The sequence below is a fragment of the Peromyscus maniculatus genome, chromosome 19 (genome assembly GCF_049852395.1).
Source record: "Peromyscus maniculatus bairdii isolate BWxNUB_F1_BW_parent chromosome 19, HU_Pman_BW_mat_3.1, whole genome shotgun sequence".
Classification (NCBI taxonomy): Eukaryota; Metazoa; Chordata; class Mammalia; order Rodentia; family Cricetidae; genus Peromyscus; species Peromyscus maniculatus.
The window spans coordinates 47,866,855-47,890,666 of NC_134870.1; the positions used below are offsets into that span (position 1 = coordinate 47,866,855).

Sequence of the window (23,812 nt, forward strand, 5' to 3'; positions counted from 1 at the left end):
TCCATGACAATGTCACCATCCTATCCAGTCACTACAGTAATGTCTCTCAAGCTGACCTGGTCTATGGTACTCTGGTACCTGGCTACTTCAAGGTGGCCTCAAAGAAAGAAGTAATTTCAAAACATATTATTTGTTTCTATATGGTAGACTTTTCTAGAAGTCACATATATTGGATAACTTATTCATTCAACAAATATACTGAGCATCTATTACTATAAGACTCTCAATGCTGAAGCTATAACAAATAAGGCATTGTCCCTTTTCTTTCTTCCTAGAGCACTCACCTACTACTGATGTACCAAAAAGGGTAGATATCTGTCTGTCCCATCAAAGCCAAATTACGGTGACAAAGCAAAATAGTAATAATGCCTTAAAGTCAGGCTAAAGCTCAGTTTTCAAAAGGCTGTTATGTGTCTTTTAATATTTATGATCTCAAGTTAAATTCCCACTAACGAGTTGAAAGAGACCTTTAACATCATTTAAGCAACCTTGATTGTGCTATTCCTGCTCCCCTGCAGTGTAACTCCCCCATCAACCTTTCTTTCTCTGTAGCTTCACCAAGAATCTCTTGGAAACATGGTTCCTAGGCTTTCCCACCTCCACATGCCTGCTCTCTTACACTGCTTTCACTGACAGAAGAATCAGCTCTAGGGCCTAAAGTGGCATGATGGTTAATTAGCTCTAGGTTGCAGAGTCCATTGGTCTGGGTGGACTTAGTCACTGAGTTAGACGTTAACAGAGCCAAAGGATGTCAGATCTCTCAATAATTCTAAACCCTCAGACTAAACAGAACAGCCCCAGTCCTCACACCAGAAGGAGGAACAGGAAGAATGCAGGAGAAGCAGGTGCTGCTGAGACTATTCACTTCACAAGATCACTAAGCAAGCAAGAGGCCTTTGGAGCACCTCCACTGACAGGGCAGGACACAGGAATGTATAAGCATCCTTGAGTAAATGAGGTGCTGACTCATGTCTCTCAAGTGGTCCTCTTAAAAATCCCTATGGTGTATGTAATTCTATTTCAATTAAAATATAAAAATAAAATTAATCTTATTATAAAAATACTAACACATGTTCATTGCTGAAAACATTAAAAACAAGAAAATACAGATTATTTAAAAAAAAAAAAACAGCCCTACAGGCAACCTCCTAGAGAGAGGCCTTTTGCCTTTTGATACTGTTTGACAAGGCAAGTACAAATCTGGCAGTTAGTTATATTCTTGCTGTCTTGTGATAACGGGTCAGAGAGATGATGCTTCTTTCTGCTCAGATATCCTAGCTTTGGACATACATGATGTAGAAAACTGAGCTTTGCTCCTGTTCATAAAGCACTACAACTTAACATGGCTTGAGTGACACTCAGAAAACCTGGCTCTCCCACCCTACCACCATATGCCTAGTTGCTTAGGCCTAAAACTTGGGGTCCTCTTGGCTTCCTTTCTGTTCTTCACCCCACATATCAAACCTATCACAAGTCTCGTTTGTTCCGCTCCACTGAAATCCTTTCTCACCACCCCTGCTGTTGTGGCCTTATCCAGACCAGTATCAAGTCTGAACTACAGCAGTGATGGTGCTGGCTGCTTTGTCTCCACTTTTTCTCACTGGATAATCTATTATCTGTACAGCAACCAGTGTCCAGAGTGCTCAGAAAAATACAAATAAATCATGGTGATTTTGGTCCCAGCAATATGGCCATACACACACACACACACACACACACACACACACACACACACACACACACACACGGAGGATGAGGGTCATTTTGATGTGTTAGATCTAGAGGTCTCATAGCACCACTGTACTTGGAAAAGACAAGAATGAATCCTCTTATATGAGACTCATTACAGCTGTCTAGCTGTAATCATTTGGCTGTATGCCACTTAGAACACTACAGAATGGACACTGCACATAGCGACACATTCCAGAGGACACAGAGTAGGAAATGGGAAGACTGTGGAGGAACTGAATGGACTTTTTGAAGAATGACATGGCACATAAGGATTTTAAGAATGAAGCTCGGAAGCCAACGCAGGCACCAGGAAGATGTTAACCCTGTGGTGAGTGATGGAACTGGTTAAGAATTCCTGCCATACCACATGGCCTTTAGGGGAAACAATCTTGCATTATCTCAGCCCTAGTATCACTTGTCTGCTGATTATCAGAAGACTAAGCAATGGAAATGAGAGTTATATTTAAATGCTTGTTTTCAAGTTCCTTCCTCACCGCTGAAGCCTGGCCTCCAGACAACTTGCATAGCTTTGTGACGAGGAAACACATACCTGCCTGTCTCTCTTCTTGGTGGTTCTCTCACTGAAAGAAGCATGCTGTTCATTACATTCATTTGGGCAAAGACGCTTGTATACATAAAATGCCCAAACAAGAGAGACGGGCATAGACAAGGAAGGCAATTTCACCAGCTCCAAACTGGAGTCAGTCGTTACTATGGTTAGTCAGGGTTTGTTGTCTGTAATGAATATAAAGATGGTTAGTTATTTCAGCACTCCACACTGCATTGGCCCTAAGAGGGGACTGTCAAGAAACCATTTTCCGGAGTCTGGACAACTTTCCCTCAGGTGAAACAGCATCATTCAGGGGTTCAGAGGTGGCTGGGCCCAATTGTCTCCCTCCCTGTACCATGTTTCACATACACAGAATTCATGACTACTTGTACCATTTTTTTTTTCAAGCTGGGTGAGCTTCTTTCTAAGAGCCAGTTTGTAAATCAGACATTCTCAGGAGTTAAGATGGAGCTAACTGCCACCAGGCCCACGCTTAACTGTGGCTACAATGGAGCATGCTGGAAGAAACTGCCTGGAGGGAGCAATCGATAATCAGAGTAGAGAAGAGAGCTGAACAATGACGGCGAGTCCCACTAGACGGAGCGACTGGGGAGCAGAGATCCCATCGTATTTATCTCCTTAGTCTTGGAACCTAGCAGGCGCCTTGCATTCACAAAAAAACGCTTCTTGAATTGAATGGACAATTGGACTAAAAGGAAAAAAAAGTCCCAGAGAGGGAAAGTTGGTGAGTGGGGTGGGAAACTAGAAGAATAAGTAGTTAGGGGTACTGGGGAGGGAGGGAGGGAGGGAGGGAGGGAGGGAGGGAGGGAGGGAGGGAGGGAGGGAGGGAGGGAGAGAGAGAGAGAGTGAGAGAGAGAGAGAGAGAGAGAGAGAGAGAGAGAGAGAGAGAGAGAGAGAGAGAGAACTCTAGCAGCAGAGGAATGGAGCAAAAAATTATAACTATTTACAAAAAAATAGATGGAGAATTAAATGTCAAAGGAAGACCCAACAAAAACATTGCATTTGTACACAGGTTTTCACAAATGTAACACGCACACATTTATACCCACATGTGCATATAAACATGGAAAATACCACTGGGGAGTTAGCATTTACTATAAAGAAGAGAGGGCAGAGGGTTCTGGGAGGTGCTCATGTTGGTTTTAGCCCTTGTTCATGGGACAGGGGTGGTTGGGGGAAGCTGACTTGCAGCCGTTAAGAGCAAATGACAATCGGAGGTGGCACACACTGTGGAGGAGAAGCATGTCCATCAACAAGGCTCTCAAATCTAGGCTCTTTGCTCCACAGAAATGTCATGGATACACCCCTTTCACTTATTCTAAGGAAGATCCCTTCTAATTCTACTTCGCGATATAACCTCAAGTCTACCTGAGGACCCACCTTGTGTTTATCATCTCTCTATAGCAGAATCTGCTCTCTATAAATAGGTTGCCAAGCTGCGCTGTGCTTTTGCAAACATTAAAGCAGAAATAGTCCTAACACAGATCAATACTGTTTGCCCGTTTCTCCATGCTGCTGTGCTTATTTTTAGCCCCTATGCAGAGTCCAATATTTATAGGAAAAGACTTCATATCACCTTCAGGAATACTACCAACTATGACCAGGGCAGCCAAAGAAAATTAATTTACTTTAATCTTGTCAGGTCTTTAAAAAACAGTGATAAATTCAGACTCAGCAGGCATTTGTTCTACCACCTCATCACGTGAATTTGGGCCTTTGGGGAAGAAGATCATGAAGCTTATAAAATTCTATCCTTATTTTAGTACTCCTTGTGTTCTTCCATCTGCCAATTTATCTAAGGTTCGATTCTTGATCCCACAGGCTCACCGACCAAAGAGAGAGCTCTGAGTTGTTCAGAAATGTGAAGAGCCATCACCCCCAGCTTCACCTTTCTTTACTAAAACATCATTTAGTTAGTGTACAGACAAATCACAGCCACATAACCCAGGGAGAGGGGCCACAAGGCTCAGCAATATAAAAAGTGTATTAGAAACAGCATTGGACACCCAAGCGAGAAATTGGGATCTGACTTTCTCTAGGGGAATTTTATCATTTCTGTTTCCTATGGAGTTTCCAGCATAAAACTCACATATGGTTGGTGTCAGCTGACACTGGTCAAGATAAAAATAAGTTTCTTTTAAACATGCATTGTATTAATGAGTACTTGAGTCCCCAGTAGACTTGTAAACTTCAGGGTTAGGGTTTTAGAGCCCTGTTGTATTTATGCACCTTTGGGAAACAGATCAGAGCCTGCAAAAGCACGCATACTTGATTGAAAGATTAGTTCATGTCACTCTGTGACCCTCTGCAAGTCACATAAGACCTTAGGACATTCATGTCCTTTTTGTGTCACTCTCTGAGTCTATGGAAGTCACTTAGGTCCTTAGGACATCCCTGTTCTCATGCGGGGGTATCAACAGGAGTCCATGACAGCAGCCATCAACTGGCATGTGAACACCCTGAATTTCTGGACAAATTTTTATTTCTTAGAATCTGCATGCAATTTTTTATGAGAGGAGGGTGTGCATCTTCTATTTTTCTAAAGAAATCTATGATTCTTTCCTGTCCCCACAAGTTTAAGAACCTTTAGTCTAAAGCAGCAGTTCAGAGAATGATCTAGATCACGAATTTCAACACTGAGAACCTTTGGGATATGTGTGCTGTATCTACACACAGATATACATGCTGTGCTACACATCAGAATCACAAAGCACGAGGTGAATATACAAAACAAACGATGGTTAACTTGAAGCCCATGCCATGAGAGGGAGATCATGCCCTACACTGCCTGGATGACCAGGAATAGGAGACTGGATAGCCCAAAGACATAGGATTGATGCCTTGTCCACTCATCATCAGAGAGGCTTCCTCTAGCAACAGACAGAAGTGGGTATAGAGACCCACAGTCAGACATTGTGCAGAGAGAAAGAGTCTAAGTTGGAGGTCTCCATTGGGTCCCTCACCTCAGAAGACGGGGAGAAAGACTGTAGGAGTCAGAGGGGATAGAGGAGACCAGGTGACTGTGGTCCACTGAATCAACTAAGCAGGGCACATATGGGCTCACAGAGACTGAAAGGGCAAGCACGGGGCCTGCATGGGTCTGCACCAGGTCCTCTGTGTATGTGATGGCTGTTAGCTTAGTGTTTTGTGGGATTCCTAACAGTGGGAGCGGGTGTATCTCTGACTCTTTTGCCTGCTCTTGAGACTCTTTTTCTCCTATTGGGTTGCTTTGTCCAGCCTTGATGTGAGAGCTTTTGCCTTGTCTTATCATATTTTGTTTTGTCCTGTTTGGCTGTCATCTCTTTTCTGAAGAGGAAATGGAGGGAGAGTGGATCTGGGGAAGAGGGGAGGTGGTGGGGGACCTAGGAGGAGTGGAGGGAGGGGAAACTGTGGTTGGGATGTATTGTATGAGAGAAGAATCTATTTTCAATAAAAAAAGAAAAAAATATTTTAATATCGCTGAACATAAAACTTTTTATCATCCTAAAGGATCATTTACCAAGAGGAATATGACTGAATGTGCTTTGATACCTTTGAAAAATCTATATTTAATTATTCATGACATATTAATTTGGAAGTGTAGCTCTAAGTTCAATTTTTTATTATAATATGTGGGCTTTAATGTTTATCGTAGTTTTAAGCAATAAAACCACACATAAGATAAACATTCCCAGACGCTATTTTCATACTGTTCTGTCTAGAATAGTGTTTATTTTCTTGGTTAGTCTTAGAACGCACACTTATCTTAAAAGGACAGATTTGCTGCCGCGCTCCTCCCCCATCTCTCTGCTAGGTAGCATCGTAGTAAAGTAGTGTATTATCACAAAAATGCAGGGCACTTTCGTTTTTTTTTTTTTTTAATAAAAAGAAAAAAATAAATATAACTTATCTGTAAGTTTGACCACTCTTACAGATGTTTCAAGAAGACAATCAGCAAATCTCCATGAGGTACAGGAGATTTTCATGAACTGTCAACATCGCTTCTCCTACACAGTGGAGGAAAGTTTTGTGTTTTTATAAAACTAACCTTATTAGTAATGTCCTATGACATTCTGTGTACCCACTCTCAACACCGGGCCACACTTGTTGCTCACAGTGGCGCAGTGAACAACCTATCTCTTGTCACTTCATCCTGGCATCTTTCTCAAAGCAGCAGCTGCTTAAGAGGAAACAGCACTCAGTTGTTCTTTGGATGACATTTTTCATTGACTGTGAGGGGTTCTTCAGTGGCGGCTTATCAACAGGAAGCTCTTAGCATATTTCATCTATGATGACAACAGCCAGTGCGGGAGGTTAGATCGCACACCTTCCACGTGTTTTGACCCTATGTCATCTGGTCTCCTACAGAATTTGTTCCTGCGGGATTTCAGAGGCATCTTCTCGAATTCCTCCGACAACACCTTCTGACAAAGAAACACCCATTTTAGATAATGCTTTTCAACATCTCACTTCATCTTATGTCAGGACAAAAACAAGGAGGCAACGAGTGTGTCCAAAAGATAAGTAGTTTCTCTAGTTTTGCAAATAAAAGAAGGATCAGGGGAGGATTCAAAACCATATCATTTAGTTTAATGAAATTTTATTAAAATTCACTGTGATGGACTAAAGATTTAGCTCAGTGAAAAAGCATGAGTCTAACATGTTCAAGGCCCAGGATGAACCCACCAAATGATGACAACAAGAAGCTCCCTCAAATTATTCCTTGAATTAAGCATTATTTTAAAAATTACATTAAGTTGAAAAGAGCCTATGTTTTTGTAATGACATCTTCATATTATCATCAGAAGTGCCTCAAGGCAAAGTATACATTTAATTCCATTATGTTCATTCTTAATGACAGTGGGTACAGATCTGTATTTCAATTAGTTATGTCAATTTTGAGGTGTGAGAATCAATTTATAAAATATGATTGGATTGTTATCATTTTTAGCTAATAATTTGGATAGCAAGCAGCTTATCTTAGAACAAAGTGTCATTTCCATTTTTGTATTGCTTATTGGTGCTTGCACAAAATGTAACATCTTCAGTTATATTTCATATTGCTTCTTCCCTCCCTCCCTCTCTCCCTCCCTCCCTCCTTCCCTCCCTCTCTCCCTCCCTTCCCCCCTCCCTTCCAGACAAAGTCCTACTATGTAGTCTTGGCTGGTCTGGAACTGGCTATGTAGACCAGACTGGCCTAGAACTCAGGGAGATCCACCAATCTCTGCCTCCAGAGTGCTGGAATTAAAGGTGTGTACCACCTCAACTAGCTTTGGTTTTTATTTTTTATATAATTTCTTTTTGATATAATAAAGCTACTGGACTTGTTCTACTGTTATTACCATTTCATACAGTTGGAAGTATTTCATATTGTACAAGTTAACTTAGGTGTACTGTATAAATCCAGCACACCATCCTGCAAGCAGATGAGGGATAACATTAAGCTCTACATGTCCAGGGAAAGTCCTCCCTTAGCACCCTCCCCTCACTTGACATATATGGGAAAGGGTAAATATCAACTCATCTACATGTTCTTTAATTTTCATTATTTTGGTGGGCTAAAAGTGAATTGGGTCTATGAGCTAGCTCAGTGGATAAAGTGCCAGCCACCTTTAAAAAAAGGTTTTGTATAGAAGCTCGGTGACTTGAGTTTGAGTCCCCAGAAGCCAAATGGTAGAAAGACTGCTACAAGCTGTCCTCTAACCTCTATACACACATTACAGCACACACACACACACACACACACACACACACTCACTCACAATATTAAATGAATGAATGAATGAATGAATGAATGAATGAATAAAGATTAACATTTCAGTATTTTTTTTCTTATGCCTTCATTGGTAAACCTTGCAAACTCTGCTCTGAAAACTTGAATCTAGGTTACCCCTGTTGTCCCATCCAACTTTCAAATTAAAAGAAGCAATGGGCCTGTGCTGACTCTCAGTTTCTGAATGCTTGACAAGCTCCTGGATAATCTCTAAGGTCATGTTTCCTTCAGAAGGCCCTGAGTGAATAACCAAGGAGGGTTACTTGGTGAGTTTCTGCTGTGGTTACTCAGAAGAGTGAATCCACTCTGGGAGTTGGATGAATCAGCACCATGTTCGCAGTGATGCTGGGTAATGTCAAGAAGCCTATTTTGAAGCAAAGCTATTCAGCACACACAAATTGCACTGGGAAGCCTTAACAGCTCCAAGTGGAGGGATGCGATGGGGTCATGCATTTTTCATAGTCATTTTCCGGGACAGCTCTACTTTGTATGGGAAGAAGAAACAAATTGCATTTTATTATGTGGGGAGTAAAAGATTTCTAAATTTAGAGCCTTTATCACCTGGATTCTTTGCGTTGAACATGGTTTTCCACACGTGCCAGCCTGGGGGCAGAACTCCAGTGTATATTACCACAGGAAACAGTGACAAAGCCATGTGCTAGATAGAAGCCAGACAACCTGGTCTGATGATCAAAACGGGTGTCAAGAAAGGACAGTCATAAACATGTAAGAGAAATTATTTTTAGGCAGAAGTATCTGGTTATATCCACATATAGCAGTTTTAAAGTCCTTACACAATAACTTAGTAGGTTTTAGAATCAGGAACAATAGGAGCAACAGATGACCTTCAGAATCCACCTGGCCACACTTTCCCCCATCAAAACCGTGTTCCCTCTTGTTTTTAGAGAGACCCCCCCCCCCCCCCCCCCCCGCAGAGATCCTAAGCCCTCTCATGCCTTCCGGAGACAAACTGCTCTCCTAACTAGAGGCCTTCACAGAAGCTGAGGATAATTCATTCTTAGGAAATTAAGTTGCTTGGCCATGTCTATGTCTGTGCAACAGGTACTGCTATAACTTTCAGCATTTCTCTGGAAAAGGTTTTGCTAGCAGAAAGAAACATAATCAAATCCAAGTTGTGTTTTCTGTTACTTTAGAGGTTCCACCGATACTGCCTATGCAAAAGACTACAATAAATCATTAAAGAGCTGCGTCTCATTTAGAGCTGTAATAACCTTTCCTTTAGTCCTCGAGGACAGTGATAGGGTGGCTCTTATGGATTTTCTGTGTGTGCTATTTCTTGTACTAATGTTGGCTTATAAGCACTGGTGTTCTATTTCATACGTGAAATGACAGAAGTAGTTAACTATGCGAATCCTCACTGGGTTCTGGTTACATGTTTGCATATTGAATTTCCTGCTCTTCATTTTCCTATGAAACTAAACCCTCCACACCTCACCAACTCGTCACCCAAGTCAGGTGAAAAATGGTCTTGCTTCTTCTTGCATTAAAGAATGGTTCTTTTGTGATCAGACACATGTAATTGAGTTCTTCAATGTAACATGGGTGAAATAATGAGCCCAAATACTAATTTAAGCAACCAGCTGGTAACCTAGTGAGCACTGCCCTTACAATTAGAAGCTACTAGACAGATTTTACATCTTCCTAACTACAGAAAGGAAGCCAGTCAATAGGCTGAAGAGATGAACAGTACTACATTGTTAACACCAGAACATGTCCATAGAAATGATCTAGGCTTTTGTTCCTTTCCCAGAAAGGAAACATAAGGCCCTGAAAGGAGTCTGGTGGCTTCTACATCACCTCCAGCCAGAGGCAGAGCGAGAGCTAGGGGTCAGGATTTTTACTGGGGTCAAAGCAGAATAGGACATCTGACCATCTTGTCATTTACGTAGACTTTAGAAAGAAATCTCATAGTAGAAAGCCAAAACAGGTAAGTAATTATATAAGATGGCAAGTGGTTGAACAAAACACATAAGGATTTAAATATTTATTATTCATGCATTCCTGAAACTAGAAAGAGCAAGCAAAATCTAAGCTTCCATTTCAAAGCAAAACTGTCTTTTAGACACTCCTAGATCTTTTCTAGGGTGTTTCCACAAACCTGTCACCTCACGTCCTCCGACCCAGGTCTAGACAAGGGGCTGACCCTACAGCTCACAACCAGCTCACACTGTGATGGATGAAAACAGGCATGTAAAGGGAGAAAAGGGCCAGCTGCCACATTAACTGTCATCCTTCCTATGTTTTCTCCAATCCAAATCCAACAGTCTTTTTTACTGCTGACAGGAAACAACTCCCAGATTTTTCATTCTCAAGGGCTGTATTTCCAATGCATTCCCCAGCATACTCTTCTTGGATCAGGCATGAAGATCTAGGTTCTATGTTTAAGTTGGAGGAGGAATACAAACTAAAAATATTGTAGACATTTTTCTCACTTATGAATATTATTAAGCCTCAAGAGGAAGAGTCTGTGTACAGAATAGCATGCATGGCTGCTGAGACCATTGTACCAAATGATGTAACTCAGACACACAAAGAGACAAATACTGTATGGTCCCACCTAAAATGAGATGGAGTAGTCAAAAATACAGAGACAAAAGTAGGGAATGGTGCTTGTCAGGGTGCCGGGGAGGAAAGATTAGGCAGTTATTGTTAAATGGGTATAGATTTCTAGTTGTACAAGACAAAACGAGTTCTGGAGATTGATGGTGTTAACAGTTGCACATTATAACAGTATTTAATACCATTGAACTGCATACTTTAAAAGTTAGTATGGTAAATGCTATGTTTGTATTCTACCCCATTAAAATAATGAACTTAAAAAAATACTTATTCTACTGACATTTTCTTCTACATCTTTACCCTCTTCAAAGTTATATCCTACACAAAATAATCCCAGTACAAAATAGAGTGTTTTAATCTGCATTAATAACCTTTGAATACACAAGCCTAGGGAGGCCTCTGAGATTCAAGCAATAAAGCTCTCTACTCAAAGTACAGTGAGTCTGTAAGCCAGGGTATATTTGTGAAGGACTCTGTGCTGGAAGTGAATGAATAAGGCTCTAATGACAGATCCAAATCCAGTCATCACGGCATGCCTCTATGTACTCGTCCAAATAACCACAGGCTCTTTGGGCATGTATTCAACTGCTCAGTGTAGCATGAAGGAGTGGCAATGCTCAGAATCTAAGGCTCCATTTTGGTTTGAGCCTTCAAAAATGTAGTATTATCTCTCATCAAAACAAAGACCGGAGTACTGCTCCCTTCCCCTTCAGCCTTTTGCTTAAATTTTAGAATATTCAAGTGTCTTTGTAAAACTCAGGTATCTCCAGTGGTGAAAATTTCCACTTAAAAATACTAAATGTTCCTCATATTGCCCCAAAAGGGAGAGAAATGATAGCTGGATTTCCTAAAAGTACCCCCTGCCATGTGCCTACACTACCACACTTTCAAATATGAAGACAAGGGAGACTTTGAAGAGAACTCGTGAGAACTGTTCACAATCTATTATCCTTGTTAACAATCTCAAACATCAAGTGAACCCATCCATGTAAGTGTAGACAGCTGATTACGGCTCTCTGTGTACACTTACAGAATCTAATGGCTACCATTTTAATTGACATTGTGAAGTCTGTCAATGTGCAAGCCTAAGCAGCTCAATTATTTTGCCTAACTGGAGAAGTGCACTACCTAGAAACAAATGAGAATAAGACATTAAAAGGCTATCCTTGCTAATACTTTCACATCGGGCTAAAGTTAGTTATATCCTGTTGAGTCCTCTAGTTCTTTGGACGACCACTGCAAGCATGGCGAGACATACTGCTTGGGTCTCTAATCTTAACTGTGACATTTCCTGTCTCATGTTTTACCATCAATAGTGACCTACTTGTTAGACCATGTGGTTTTCCAACCTGAGCTTTTGATGCTAACACATGGGAAACACAATTATTTTTATATTTAGCACAAAGTGTAGCCATGAAACATTTAAAATGATTTCCAACTTAAGCTATCTGCACTAATCCTGTTTTGCAGTAATTTTTTCCTTTGTCAGTTAGAAATATAGTAGTTATGGTCTGCTAAAACCAAAGCATTTTCCTTTGTTTTCTAAGCAACCTGTGAAGATGCTAAGGTATATTAGTCTTTAATAAATAGAAAACTAGCGAAGAGTCAAAGAATCATGTCCTAGTTACTCAAGAGGAGAACTGGTAACAAATGATTTTTTAAAAAGAAAGGAAACAATGCTACCAGTATCATTTAGAGCTGAAATCCATAGAAAAGTGGAGCTAACTCATTAAAATCATTAAGAAGAGTAGACAAAAATCTCAGATTAGAAACACAAAAAAGAGCCCCAAGTTTCATAAGGGAAAACTGGGCAAAACCTAAAAATCTCACTGAGGAACAATTCACTAGAGTGTACAAATCCCTGGGAAGAAGGTCTGTCCACACAATGAAATATGCCTAAAGGTAACTCCATAATGTTTTACTAGGCAAAGTAATACTGCTGTGAATAGCTTTTAAAATTAAGAAGAAAGCCATCATTGCAAATTTACATTTGTGTGTAACATTGCAAACACTGCTTAGACTACCGTTTTGATATACAAACCCCAAGGAAATGAACAAAGAATACTTGCACCATGTCACTTGTGAATAAGTAAATTCCCAACATGCAACCAAATCTCCAAATGGATGTCAGGAGTTTGCAGTACATATATTTAAGTGAATTTCCAAAGCTATGGCTACCACACCAGCTCAAAAGCAGCTGCTTTTGTGAACCATAAAGGACCTTTCAAATCATAGTGTTCACACATGGAAAAGCACATGTTCCACTTTGCCTCTGCCAAAGAAACCTTGCTGCCACCCTGCAAAGTACCTGGGAAATATTCCAGCAATGTGTGTACCCATTATGAATTCTTTATCATTGCTACTGCGTTTGCTATACATTTTCTATAACCCCATGATGCTTCTCACCTACACAGCCTCGACAGGGAAAAAAGGAGAGAAAGAAAAAGAAAGAATTCAGTTGATCCATAAAAGGGCCAATCTATTATACATGGAAACTACCCTGTCAAAAGCAGGCCCCCAAGAACCATAGACCATATGCCTATAAAACTTAAATAATAATAATAATAATAATTAAATAATAATGACACATTAACCCAGCCCTTTAATCCCTGGTCTCATTTTCACTAAGATGCCAGTGAATGCTCACTTATCTCCAACTTTACTCAGGTTATAAAGTGAGAATAAAGCAAGAAGAAAGGGGTCTCCACCAAGACACATGATGTGTAAAGAAAGTATGCTGTGAACATTAAAACATCCTCTTTCATTTCTTCTGGCTTGTTTCTGAGGCTTACTAGAAAAACAATCTGCAAGAACTTGACTAAAAATTGGTGTCAAATACAAACAGATTCTTATTCACCATAAAATTTAAATGTTTTGGGAAATCAGACACAGGAAGTTTAGCCAGAAATGTATTTCATAGTAAGTGACTAGCAGGTTTTCCTGACAAGGGACCATCTAGTGAAGAAAAAAAAAAAAAAGAAAGAAAGAAAGTGGATTGACTCATACTATGGGCCAAGACACCTTAGCTTGTGAGGTCCCCTGGGGGAAGGACCTAGGGAAAATGAACAGGGCCAAAGGGAAGGCAAAGGTTTTGTCCAACTTACATGATGATTTATTTAGTTGCATGCCAATATCACACTGCAAGCCTCAGAAAATAGTGCCTTACAATGTAATTAGCATGGCACAACCCACACCACAACAATGAAAGGAAAAACCGCACATATTTACAAAAGCACTCCCTTTAATGAAGGAGAAGCCAGAGCAAAAGGACTTGGGGAGAAAACACTGCTTCATGTATGCCAATTGCTTATGAACTAACATGTGCGGTAAAGCCATTTTTCAATTTGCACCTCCATAATTACTTTGGAACAATTAAGAACACAGTTCCGAGAAAGGAGTCATTTAAGTATATATGAGTTGAAAAATTAAGTGTATGCAGAGAAATCAATTTTAAGTGAATTTACCATTACAAATGCAACTATAATTCTCCCACTTTAAAATTCAGTCTTATAAGTAATTTCATTCTTTAACAGCTGATACCAAATTAAAAGTGTTGGTGTCAATAAACTATTCTAAATAAGAAATCCAGAATTTATTATTCAAATGCCTCTCTTAAAACTCACATGGATATAACTATAGTAAGTGTATCTTTTTTTTCAAAGAACTTTGATATATATTTCTTTTTCCCTTGAACAGAATAAAATGTAGATTTAATTACTTTTCAAATTTTATGAGAAAAAAAATCTGAGCTTGTTATATTCAGGCTCAAATGACAACTGGTGGGAGATAAAGGCTGATTCTGGGTTACTAGAAATCAAGATTTGTAAGTACACATTCATTCATTAACTTATTTATTTGTTTGCTCATTCATTTTAAAATATAGGTAGAAGGCAACAGATCAAAAGCTAGATAACTGAATAAGTTATATGAAACTGTTGCAAGTATCATAAAAATAAAATTGGGAGGAAATAATCAGGGCCGGGAGCACTCCTAAGCAGATAGATGGGATAGTCCCTGGATATAGTTATAAAGAAGAGATATTTAAAAGCCTGGTTAGAGAGGATGTAGCCATAGGAACTGAGGCTGTGTGATCCAAGCAGAAGGAACCACAAATGCGAAGGACCACAGGTGGGGAAGAGACTGGCTTATTACACCAACAATAAGAAAGCCATATGGTTAGAAAATTGAGCAAGGGCCACGGGATAAATTGTGAGGTCATGGGGATGGACAGGGTCCAATCATTTAAAGCTCTGTCGACCGTGATAGTCCTAGGACTATCTTTCAAGAAAATGGGCAGTCATGTTGAGTAGAAAGGGACATGGGCAGGTGAATTCATATCTGAATCCTAGCTTAGCCACTTATTAGTTGTGTGATCTCAGCAAATTACTAACTCCTCTTGGATGTTAAATTCTTACTTTATAAAAGTGTGCATAAAAAATCATGCCAGTTATAGACATCCATAATTATCAATCTTATTAGCAGAATGATATATAAAGTTAATACAGTTGTTTACATTCATATAAACCTACACTGTAAAATATACCAGATAGAATTATTGAGAAATAAGCAAATTATTTTAATCCTTTTTACTAATCAAAGAGCACCTACCTCTTGAGTACAAGAAGACATAAATTAGTACATTCAAACTCATTAGGGTTTATTGTGGCTGTAATCAGAATAATTATTGATCTTGGCTCATTTCTCTGTCCTTAATTAGTTTGCATTGTACCTTTTTTGTTTTTATCCATCAGTGGTATCTACCAACTACATGGCAGTCATGACAAGGAATTTCACAGTTATTTTTAAAGTCATAACATGCGGTAGACACTTACATACGCCTCTCAGTGTCTACCTTGTACCCCACCTCTCCCAATATCTCTATCTTCCTACATCCCCCTTGTTAACAGAATGTCAATTTTGCTTGCCCTTCCCCCTCTCCGGCACTGATCCATGGACAGTGACTAAGAGGTGGGTGGGCATGTGAGCCACTTTGATCAGCGTGTGAGGACCCCTCTGGAAGTCATCTAAGGAATGGTCTCATAATCTTCAGAAGGAAACTTAGAAATGATGGTGGTGGTTCCATTTTCCTGTGCTCTAGATGTTGTCATGTTTGCAAGTGACATCTGAACTGCTACAACCAAGTCACAGATACAGAGGAAACTAGTCTTAGAATGAAATGGTCCATGACATCAAGAGCAGGGGAAGATGAGAGGGAGCTACCTGGAGAATGCCACTGCATCACTTAATCCGCCACTCTTGTTCTGTGCCCTAGTTTTTACTCAAGATTTACATTCCTTTACATGGGTATCAATTGGAATTGGATGCAGAAGATCTCCTAGGGAAAAAAGACCCTACCCATTTCTCTTTCTCTGAGATGGTCCAGAGCTAGAAGCAGGGCTCTTACTAACTCTAGTTCAGTGAGGTTTAAGAATCTTGGAACATAGGGTAATACAGCATTTTCCTCGACATGACTGAGACATCATACAGGCAAACACATGGGTAACCAGTACCAAATGCTCTCTCTCACTGGCTTTCCCTACCTGTTTTAGATTTTTTTACTTTCTTTTCCTCCTACCTGTCTGGGATATTTGTTCTCCTGAGACATAAACAAAGTATAGTTTTCATGGATCTTTGTTCCCTAAAGTTGCCAACTAAGCCTTTATCCAATTACAAGATTTTCAACAGCAATCATACAAGGATATCACAGATCCCAGGCATAGGCCAGATGTTAAGGAGCAAAATCTGTTTCATCTTCTACGTAGAACAGAGGACTAACTTGGAAAAAAACATACTCCAGAGAAGATTAGGATTTCAAGTTACAAGGCAGATTTACCTGAAAAGGAAGATATCTGAAAGTTTGCTAATTTTTTCCCCTTGTGTAAGATTTTATTGAATGTCTTTATAGGAGACCAAGGAAAAGCAGGTGTCAGGACCCTGTTATGCTGTAGGCACTGGCTGGGGCATGACAGGTGGCTCTGGCTTCCCACCCTTCTGTTCTGAGATGGGGGTGGTGGGCAGGGTTTCATATTTTGGTTCCACAATCTCATGTGGTCAGGAAGAGGTTTCTTAGGTCCCAGGGCAGCATGGTCTTTACTTTGATGCCCAGTCCACCCTGTCTGGGAAGAGCATGGTACATGGCAGTGTCAACATAGTAGTTAACAGGGTCTCCACTGTGGATCATCACCCCATCCACAAACTTCATGGACACACAACCTTGCAGCCCTTGTCCCCACTCTCCTTAATGAACCATAGCACACCACAGTGGGCCCTTTGTGCAGCAAGCTCTCCTAAGAGTTTGTAACATAGAGACTGCCTGAGCAATAGCACACAGACCTCTCATGATCACCTTTTCTGCATAAAGCTCTACACTACTCTCAGGGAAGCCAAACCTCTTCCCGACTACTGCAATCAACTCTCTGATCCAATGACCCTTCTCACCAAGATCCATCTGCCATATGAGATTATAGTGAAAAGGCCCCATCTGCGAGGAAGCAGGCCAACACCAGATACCAAAGATGCTAGCACTTGCTCTTGGAGTCCCCCAGCTCTGTGAGCAATATATTTTAGTTGCTTATAAATCATCCAACCTTCTTGTTTCTTCTTCTTCTTCTTAAGTGAAATAAATAGTGTGTGGGGGGTGTGTGGGGGGGAATATACTCATTTTGAAAAATAAACCATACACCAGAGGAGCTGGAACAGGGCTACTGTGTGGGGGAGCTGATGACAGGGACTGGGGATACCTTAAGAGATGGCACAATGTCTAATGATTCATAATGTGCCAAAGTCAGAATGGCTTGAAACCAAATTAACCATTTCAGTCTAATATGTACTTTCCTCTAAGAAAATGATAGAATTATAAATTTAGAACATAATGGCAAGCATAAATGTAATGAATACAGATTTTTTATAATTTCATACAGTATTTAAGAAACACTACTTGGAAAATGGGGTAAGCATTATAATGGGTAAAAATTGGCTAAGAGACCACAATTAAGACTGGAATACTAAATGATGCCTCAGCTCGTGAAAGAGGCACTATCAGAATCCCACTTAATGTCTTCATTACTAATGTGCAGCACGGGTAGAAACTCATTCAATGTGTGAATGATATCTAAATGTATAGATGTGACCAGGGCAGGAAAGCTGTAGAAAAACAGATGAATGGGTTAGAAACAATACAAGCTAATTAGGCAGATCTGGGAGAGCAAACTGAAACATCAAAAAGAAAAATGAAGTAAGACAAATGAAGAAAATTGAAAGTTACTGTCAATATTTTTTTAGGAGAAATGAAAAAAAAGGCCAATAGATAAAGGGGAATGTCATCAGCATGGGTAAGAATGGTGAAAACTGAGGTTATGCGAAGCTAATTACTCTTGTGCTGTATAAGGTTCTCAGAACATCTAATATCCCGTCAGAAAAATGCATGGAATGCTCACAGAAAGTCCTTTGAGAATGGTCATAATTGCAGTTACTCACAGGGAAGAGATGAATGGTAACATTAACTGTGAAAGAGCTTTTATCAAGTAAGAGTTTTACCTGAAAATAGCAGAAAATAATACACAGGAAAAAAAATACGAGAGAGTGGGGACTGAATTATGGAGAAAGGTTGAAGTTAGGGGTGGCTAAAAGCTTAAGGGATAACAGTTCTAACCAAGAACATCTTGTTTATGAGGCATATACAAAATTGTAAGAATAAGCTTCTTTAAAAAATACATAATACTTTAAATGTAATCTTCAAGAACTTCATGTATGTATACAATGTATTTTGATCATCTTCACCCTACTGCCCCTTCCAACCCCTCCCAGACCCCCACTACCATTACATCCCCACCACTACATACCCCGACCGCCACTATACCCACCCCACCACCACTATATCCCCTCACAACTTCAAGGAGAGGAAGACATTTCCTACCTAAGATACAGGATATGAGAAACTATAAAGCAAAATACCAATGGGAGGATGCTTATCTGTTGCAAGGAAGAAGGTGAACTTAAGTGTACCACAGATGTTGGCCTCTGCACTTTACCTGGAGGTCCCTCAAGTCTTCCAGGCATCTAGATACAAAGGTTAAAATGTAGGCCCTCCTGCGTGTGTGCAGGGAGAAATATTCCTGGTTTATAAGGTCCAAACCCAGTGTCTGAGCTCATCTCAGTGGCCTTGAATATTTAAATTCCTTTGGATTTAAACTGTTCGACTTTCTAATGTCTTCTTGGCAGATACAAGAAGAAAGCACACATATTAAGTGAGACTCAATCTCTCAGATAAGACAGATAATCCTGGTCCGTGATTTCCTGAATCCTCTAAGGTCCCATGAGATCTAACAGGAAAGAGCTATATTAATGACTTGATTTCAGACATGAAATATGAAATGAAAATGAATATGCTTCATTCAGTTGAACGATAAGCTACTTGAATGCATGGTCTACCTATGACTTCAGTAATGCAACTCCTTGCATTCACTTTACCTAAACCACTAAACCGTCAGGACTATGTTGAGGGTGCTTCCTCAAGGAAAGGGAATCCACAAATGAAAACTACTATAAATCTTAGTCTCTAAACTAAAAATATACGTCAATTATTATTTTTAAAAGCTTCCCCATCACAGGGAATGCGGATAGCAGCAGCCTCTCAGCTCACCAGGATCTTGATCCCACCGATGCTACCTGGTCATTTACACTGGACAGTGAAAGGAACCGAGCCACCAGTGGCTTCGGAAGACATGAGCGAGGCAACCCCAAGTGGCAAATAGGAGCTGCCTTTCAAGTAACACAGGGTATGTGAACAAGAAGGGTCATGGGAGATGGCCTGGAGAGGGAGAGAACGGAGACATTCACACAAGCGGACAGTAAGAGAAGGAGGCAAGGCAGAAATGAAGCAAAGGGACATTGAAGATGGAGCAGAAATGGATGAGCGTTCTATGAAGTGCCAACACTGGTCCCACCATTCAGTTACTGCTACACTTGTACTTTAGATGGATGTTTTTATGCATATCCTTTGGAGCCTCAAGAGCACCCATTTGTAGTCCTTTGTAACATCTAATGCATCTAGCTACTATTTCTAACAAAGCTTTCTTGAGATATTATAAGATGAAAAATAGGCCCCTGCCTTTAAGAGGCTTCCAGACTGGAGAGGAGAATGCAGAAGATGATAAGATGAGATCATTAGCTCAAATAGGGGCATGGACAGTGTGGGAGAGCAGCTCCCACATTTATTTACCCCAGGACTCTTGAGGAGAGAGGGATAAGAGACTTAGATAGAAATAAAAATGAGAGAAACATATAGAAACACAGGATAGCCTCGGGTGGGCCTGGATCCTTGTCCACTGGCCCAGAACTTTATTCCAAAGGGCTTTTTCTAACAATGCCAAGGGGTCGGGGAAAAGACCTCCCCCTGTTAGAGACAGCCAAGTGTAGACCCTTCCAAACACCTGGCACTCGGGCCCGTGGTCTAATCATCCTCTTATGCAGTCCAGCTGGTAAAGCCACTAGGCAACCTAGGTGGGCTCCAACAGGACAGAAAAGTTTCCCCAAAGTGTTAACACTTGAAATGAATTTTGAACTAGCTAAGCAGACAAGAGCTAATATCCAACTGCAATTCTTTTTAAAAAATAATGTCTGCCTATGACAGGTACTCAATTAGTATTTGTTAATTAAGTTTAGCTTATTTTGATTTCTAGGCTGGGAGCTACTTTTTGTGTTTACTGTCAACTATAAAGATAAATCTATCAGTATTAGAATACAAGGACATAATCTTTAAAAAATATTGTATCTTGGGGGCTGGAGATATGTATCAGTGGTTATGAGCACTTGTTGCTCTTGTAGAGGATCCAGATTAATTCCCAACAACCAAATGGTGGCTCACAACTGTCTGTACTTCCAGTTCCATGGAATCTGTCTTCTTCTGGCCTCAGTGGACACCAGGCATTCATGTAGTGCACGCATATACATGCAGGCAGAACACTCATACACATAAAATAAGATAAAAAAATTTGAGTCTTGGAACCAGACCTGGTGAAGCATGCCTACACTCCTCAGATTCAGGAGGCAGAGGCAGGTAGATCTCTGTGAGTTTGAGGCCAGCCTGGTCTATACAGAGCATTCCAGTCCAGTCAGGGCTTCACAGTGAGGCCTTATCTCAAAAGAAAAATCTTGGGATATACACTCATAATTTTTCCAATTATGTGGCATCTTCTTGCTCTATTTATTTCATAGCAAAAAGTTTGAGGAACCTTTAAAAAAAGCACATTTTGCTCACTTGAAATATGTGTGTGTTTTAGCATAAAATATACTTGGCAGGTCCTAACATAATTGGATGGCTACGCCTTGCAAAAACTTGATTTCTTTTTAATCAAATTTTTAGAGCCATACTGGGTTTCTTGCCAGGGCTGCAATAGTGAGCAATAAATACATCATTAGATCAATGGTGGTCTGATGATAGATTACTCGAAAGATATTTTCAGCCAAGAAGAATAAGATCAGACGTCTCATTGTGCAAAGATTAATAAAACATTGTTTAAAGCATAGATACCAAGTGAACCTAACAGGGGAGGAAACACTGCAAAACAGAACGGAACAGCCAGGGGTTTATGATGTAGTGATATTGATCATGGATATTCCTGAGTACTTGAGACCAGCCACACTAGTTTATATGACTCTGATTAGACCTTGAGATGAGAAGGAAAAAAGTTATAAAAAAGAAACCAGGGGAAGGCCTGCTGCTATAATAAATTATTAAAAGCAAGCAGGGTGAGTGGGTTGTAAAGACAATAAAAAAAAAAAAACAAAACCCAGAATCAATGTCCGCAAGAAACCCCAAACCATCCACACTTCTATAAATTTCTTACCACTCTGTCTGGCGTTTCACTGGAGGTATTTCTTTCCCACACACTCCCCACCCCACCCCCACCCCTGACCCTTCCCTCTTAGCCTACTACTTTTTTTCAGAGCTAAGCATTTGTTTTTCTTGTGTAACCCAGGCCCTGCTGTCTGCAGTCATGTTTTCAGCTTGTATTAGCAGTGTCTGTGAGCACACAGATGAGCGTATCTGTCACTCCGTTCATCTGGACCTTAAACAGAACACCGACACCGTGAGCCGGGGATACTGAGTATGACACACATATCAATAGTATTCCATATCATGCCCCACCATTTTTCTTTTCCCTTATTGTTAAATCCACGCATCTAAAGCCACATTAAAACTTCTCTAGCTCAATAACTACTTTCTGCCAGAATATACTACTAGACTGGCAAACGGAGGGATGCAAAGGAGTATTTTGGGAGAACAGTTAAAATTTATATATTAGGAGAGGTTAAGAGAGCAGATTGACTTGAAGAGCGAACCTTTTTTTTTTCTTTTAAGTGATTTCACTATGGGAATAAGGGTAAAGAAGAAAAGGGTCAAACGCTTGAAAAGAATTTATCAAATGAAAGTTAGATACCAAAAGTATGCCATGGTGAAAAAAAAAAGAATTGTTGCATAGGAGCGTGCAATGACCTATGGCCCAGTTTCAAGAAAGGCAGCATCTACTGGAGTTGTTTGCTTTCTATTTCCTTCTTCTTCTTCCTTCCTTCCTTCCTTTCTGTCTTTCTGTCTGCCTGTCTGTCTGAAGTGGACAGAAGTCGATGCTGCTGTATGTCTCGGGGTGTGGTCTACCTCAGGTTTTACAGATACTCTAAATCCGGCAACTCATGCAGGAGCTGGGACAGGTAAGCAGCAATTCTGTTAGTGTCAAAACAGTAGTATTAGTGTAAGATGACGACAGACAGAAACACTGCCAGGCTAAGTGCAGGTCCAAAGACGTAGGCTTTGTTCCCAATTGTGCTCTGTGACCTTTAGCAAACTATTAGCCTCTTCCAAGTCAAGGTTGTCTGATTAAGCTCAGGGTTACCCAAACAATTATCATGTATGCTGACTAACTTTATAAGGAAAACTTGCAAAGTCAAATCCAATAAAAGGAAAAATGGAAAGACAGTGGTTTAAAAAAAAAATGAAAAAGCATTATCACAAACAAAGGCAGTTTACAGTATAAGGCCAACATCTCAGTCATTGGTATTATGTTTAAACATGAAAGACAGAATCCAAGTATCATCCTTTTGTGGCTGCTGTTTGTTCATCTGGAACTAAGTGGGGAAAAAAATCATTGTCCTCCAAAGATTGTTAAGTGACCTATCAAATGCCAAGTAGTCCCCTCAACAGAAATTGCTCTGTAAAGGTCTCTGTGATGATCCAGTGATCTGGAACTATATAAGTTCAGTGTCTCAACCTTTCTAGATCCTTTTGCCATCAAGGAAGTAAATATTCTCAACATTTCTGACCTCTGAGAAGTTTTTTTTTCTTTTTAAACTTGAATGGTAGAGAGAGCAACTTCTAATATAGATCCCTTCTCTTTCAAATCTTACCTAATCGTCAAATGTGGAGAATTTTATCAGTATGAAATAGAAGAACAGAGCACAGAACACATATGCCAGGATCAGAAGGTAAATAAAAAAAACTAATTGGTAATAATTTATAAATAAAAACTAATGCTGATTTCAGTAAGAACACAGTAAGTAAGCACCAATCAATGTTCAACCACTCTCTGTGCTGCTGAGAAATTTTACCCAATTCATGGGACAGCTTAAATTGTATCTTAGGCAACTTTCAGAATGTGAGTATCATGGTGGGTAAGCTCATGGCTGGTCAATCAAGTAGTTACAGTTTTCCCAAGGAAACACTCAGGTTAAGTTTGTACCATCCCTGACTGTGTGCATGCTTCTGTCTTATCATCAAGAGATAAAAAAGGCCTACCTTTTCATCCTCCAGGAGAAATGATCAATAATGTGTATTAGAACTGGCCAAATCATTCCAGAACACCCCAGAATCACTGGTACAGAAGCAGGAAGCAAGGCTGAGGAAGACTTCCTTAAAATTGGGGCCAATTCAGAATAGAAATGACTGAAGATTACAGGCCCAGGACAAAGGAGGCCCATAGTTGAGGTGAGAGTTAATAAACTATCAATTTCAGCCAGGTGGTGGTGGCACATGCCTTTAGTCCCAGCACTAGAGAGGCAGAGCCAGGAGGATCTCTGTGAGTTCGAGGCCAGCCTGGTCTACAGAGCAAGATCCAGGACAGGCACCAAAACTACACAGAGAAACCCTGTCTCAAAAAACCAAAAACAAACAAAATTCAAAACCC

The 23,812-nt window shown here is 40.2% G+C and overlaps 1 protein-coding gene and 1 pseudogene across 1 annotated transcript in view; both read right to left on the bottom strand.

The window, feature by feature from the left end:
- Positions 1 to 23,812, bottom strand: part of Marchf3 (membrane associated ring-CH-type finger 3) — a 145,481-nt gene that overhangs the window by 118,976 nt on the left and 2,693 nt on the right. The gene's annotated exons all lie outside the window — the stretch shown is intronic.
- On the bottom strand, positions 15,930 to 18,456 carry LOC143269591 (small ribosomal subunit protein uS3 pseudogene; annotated as a pseudogene).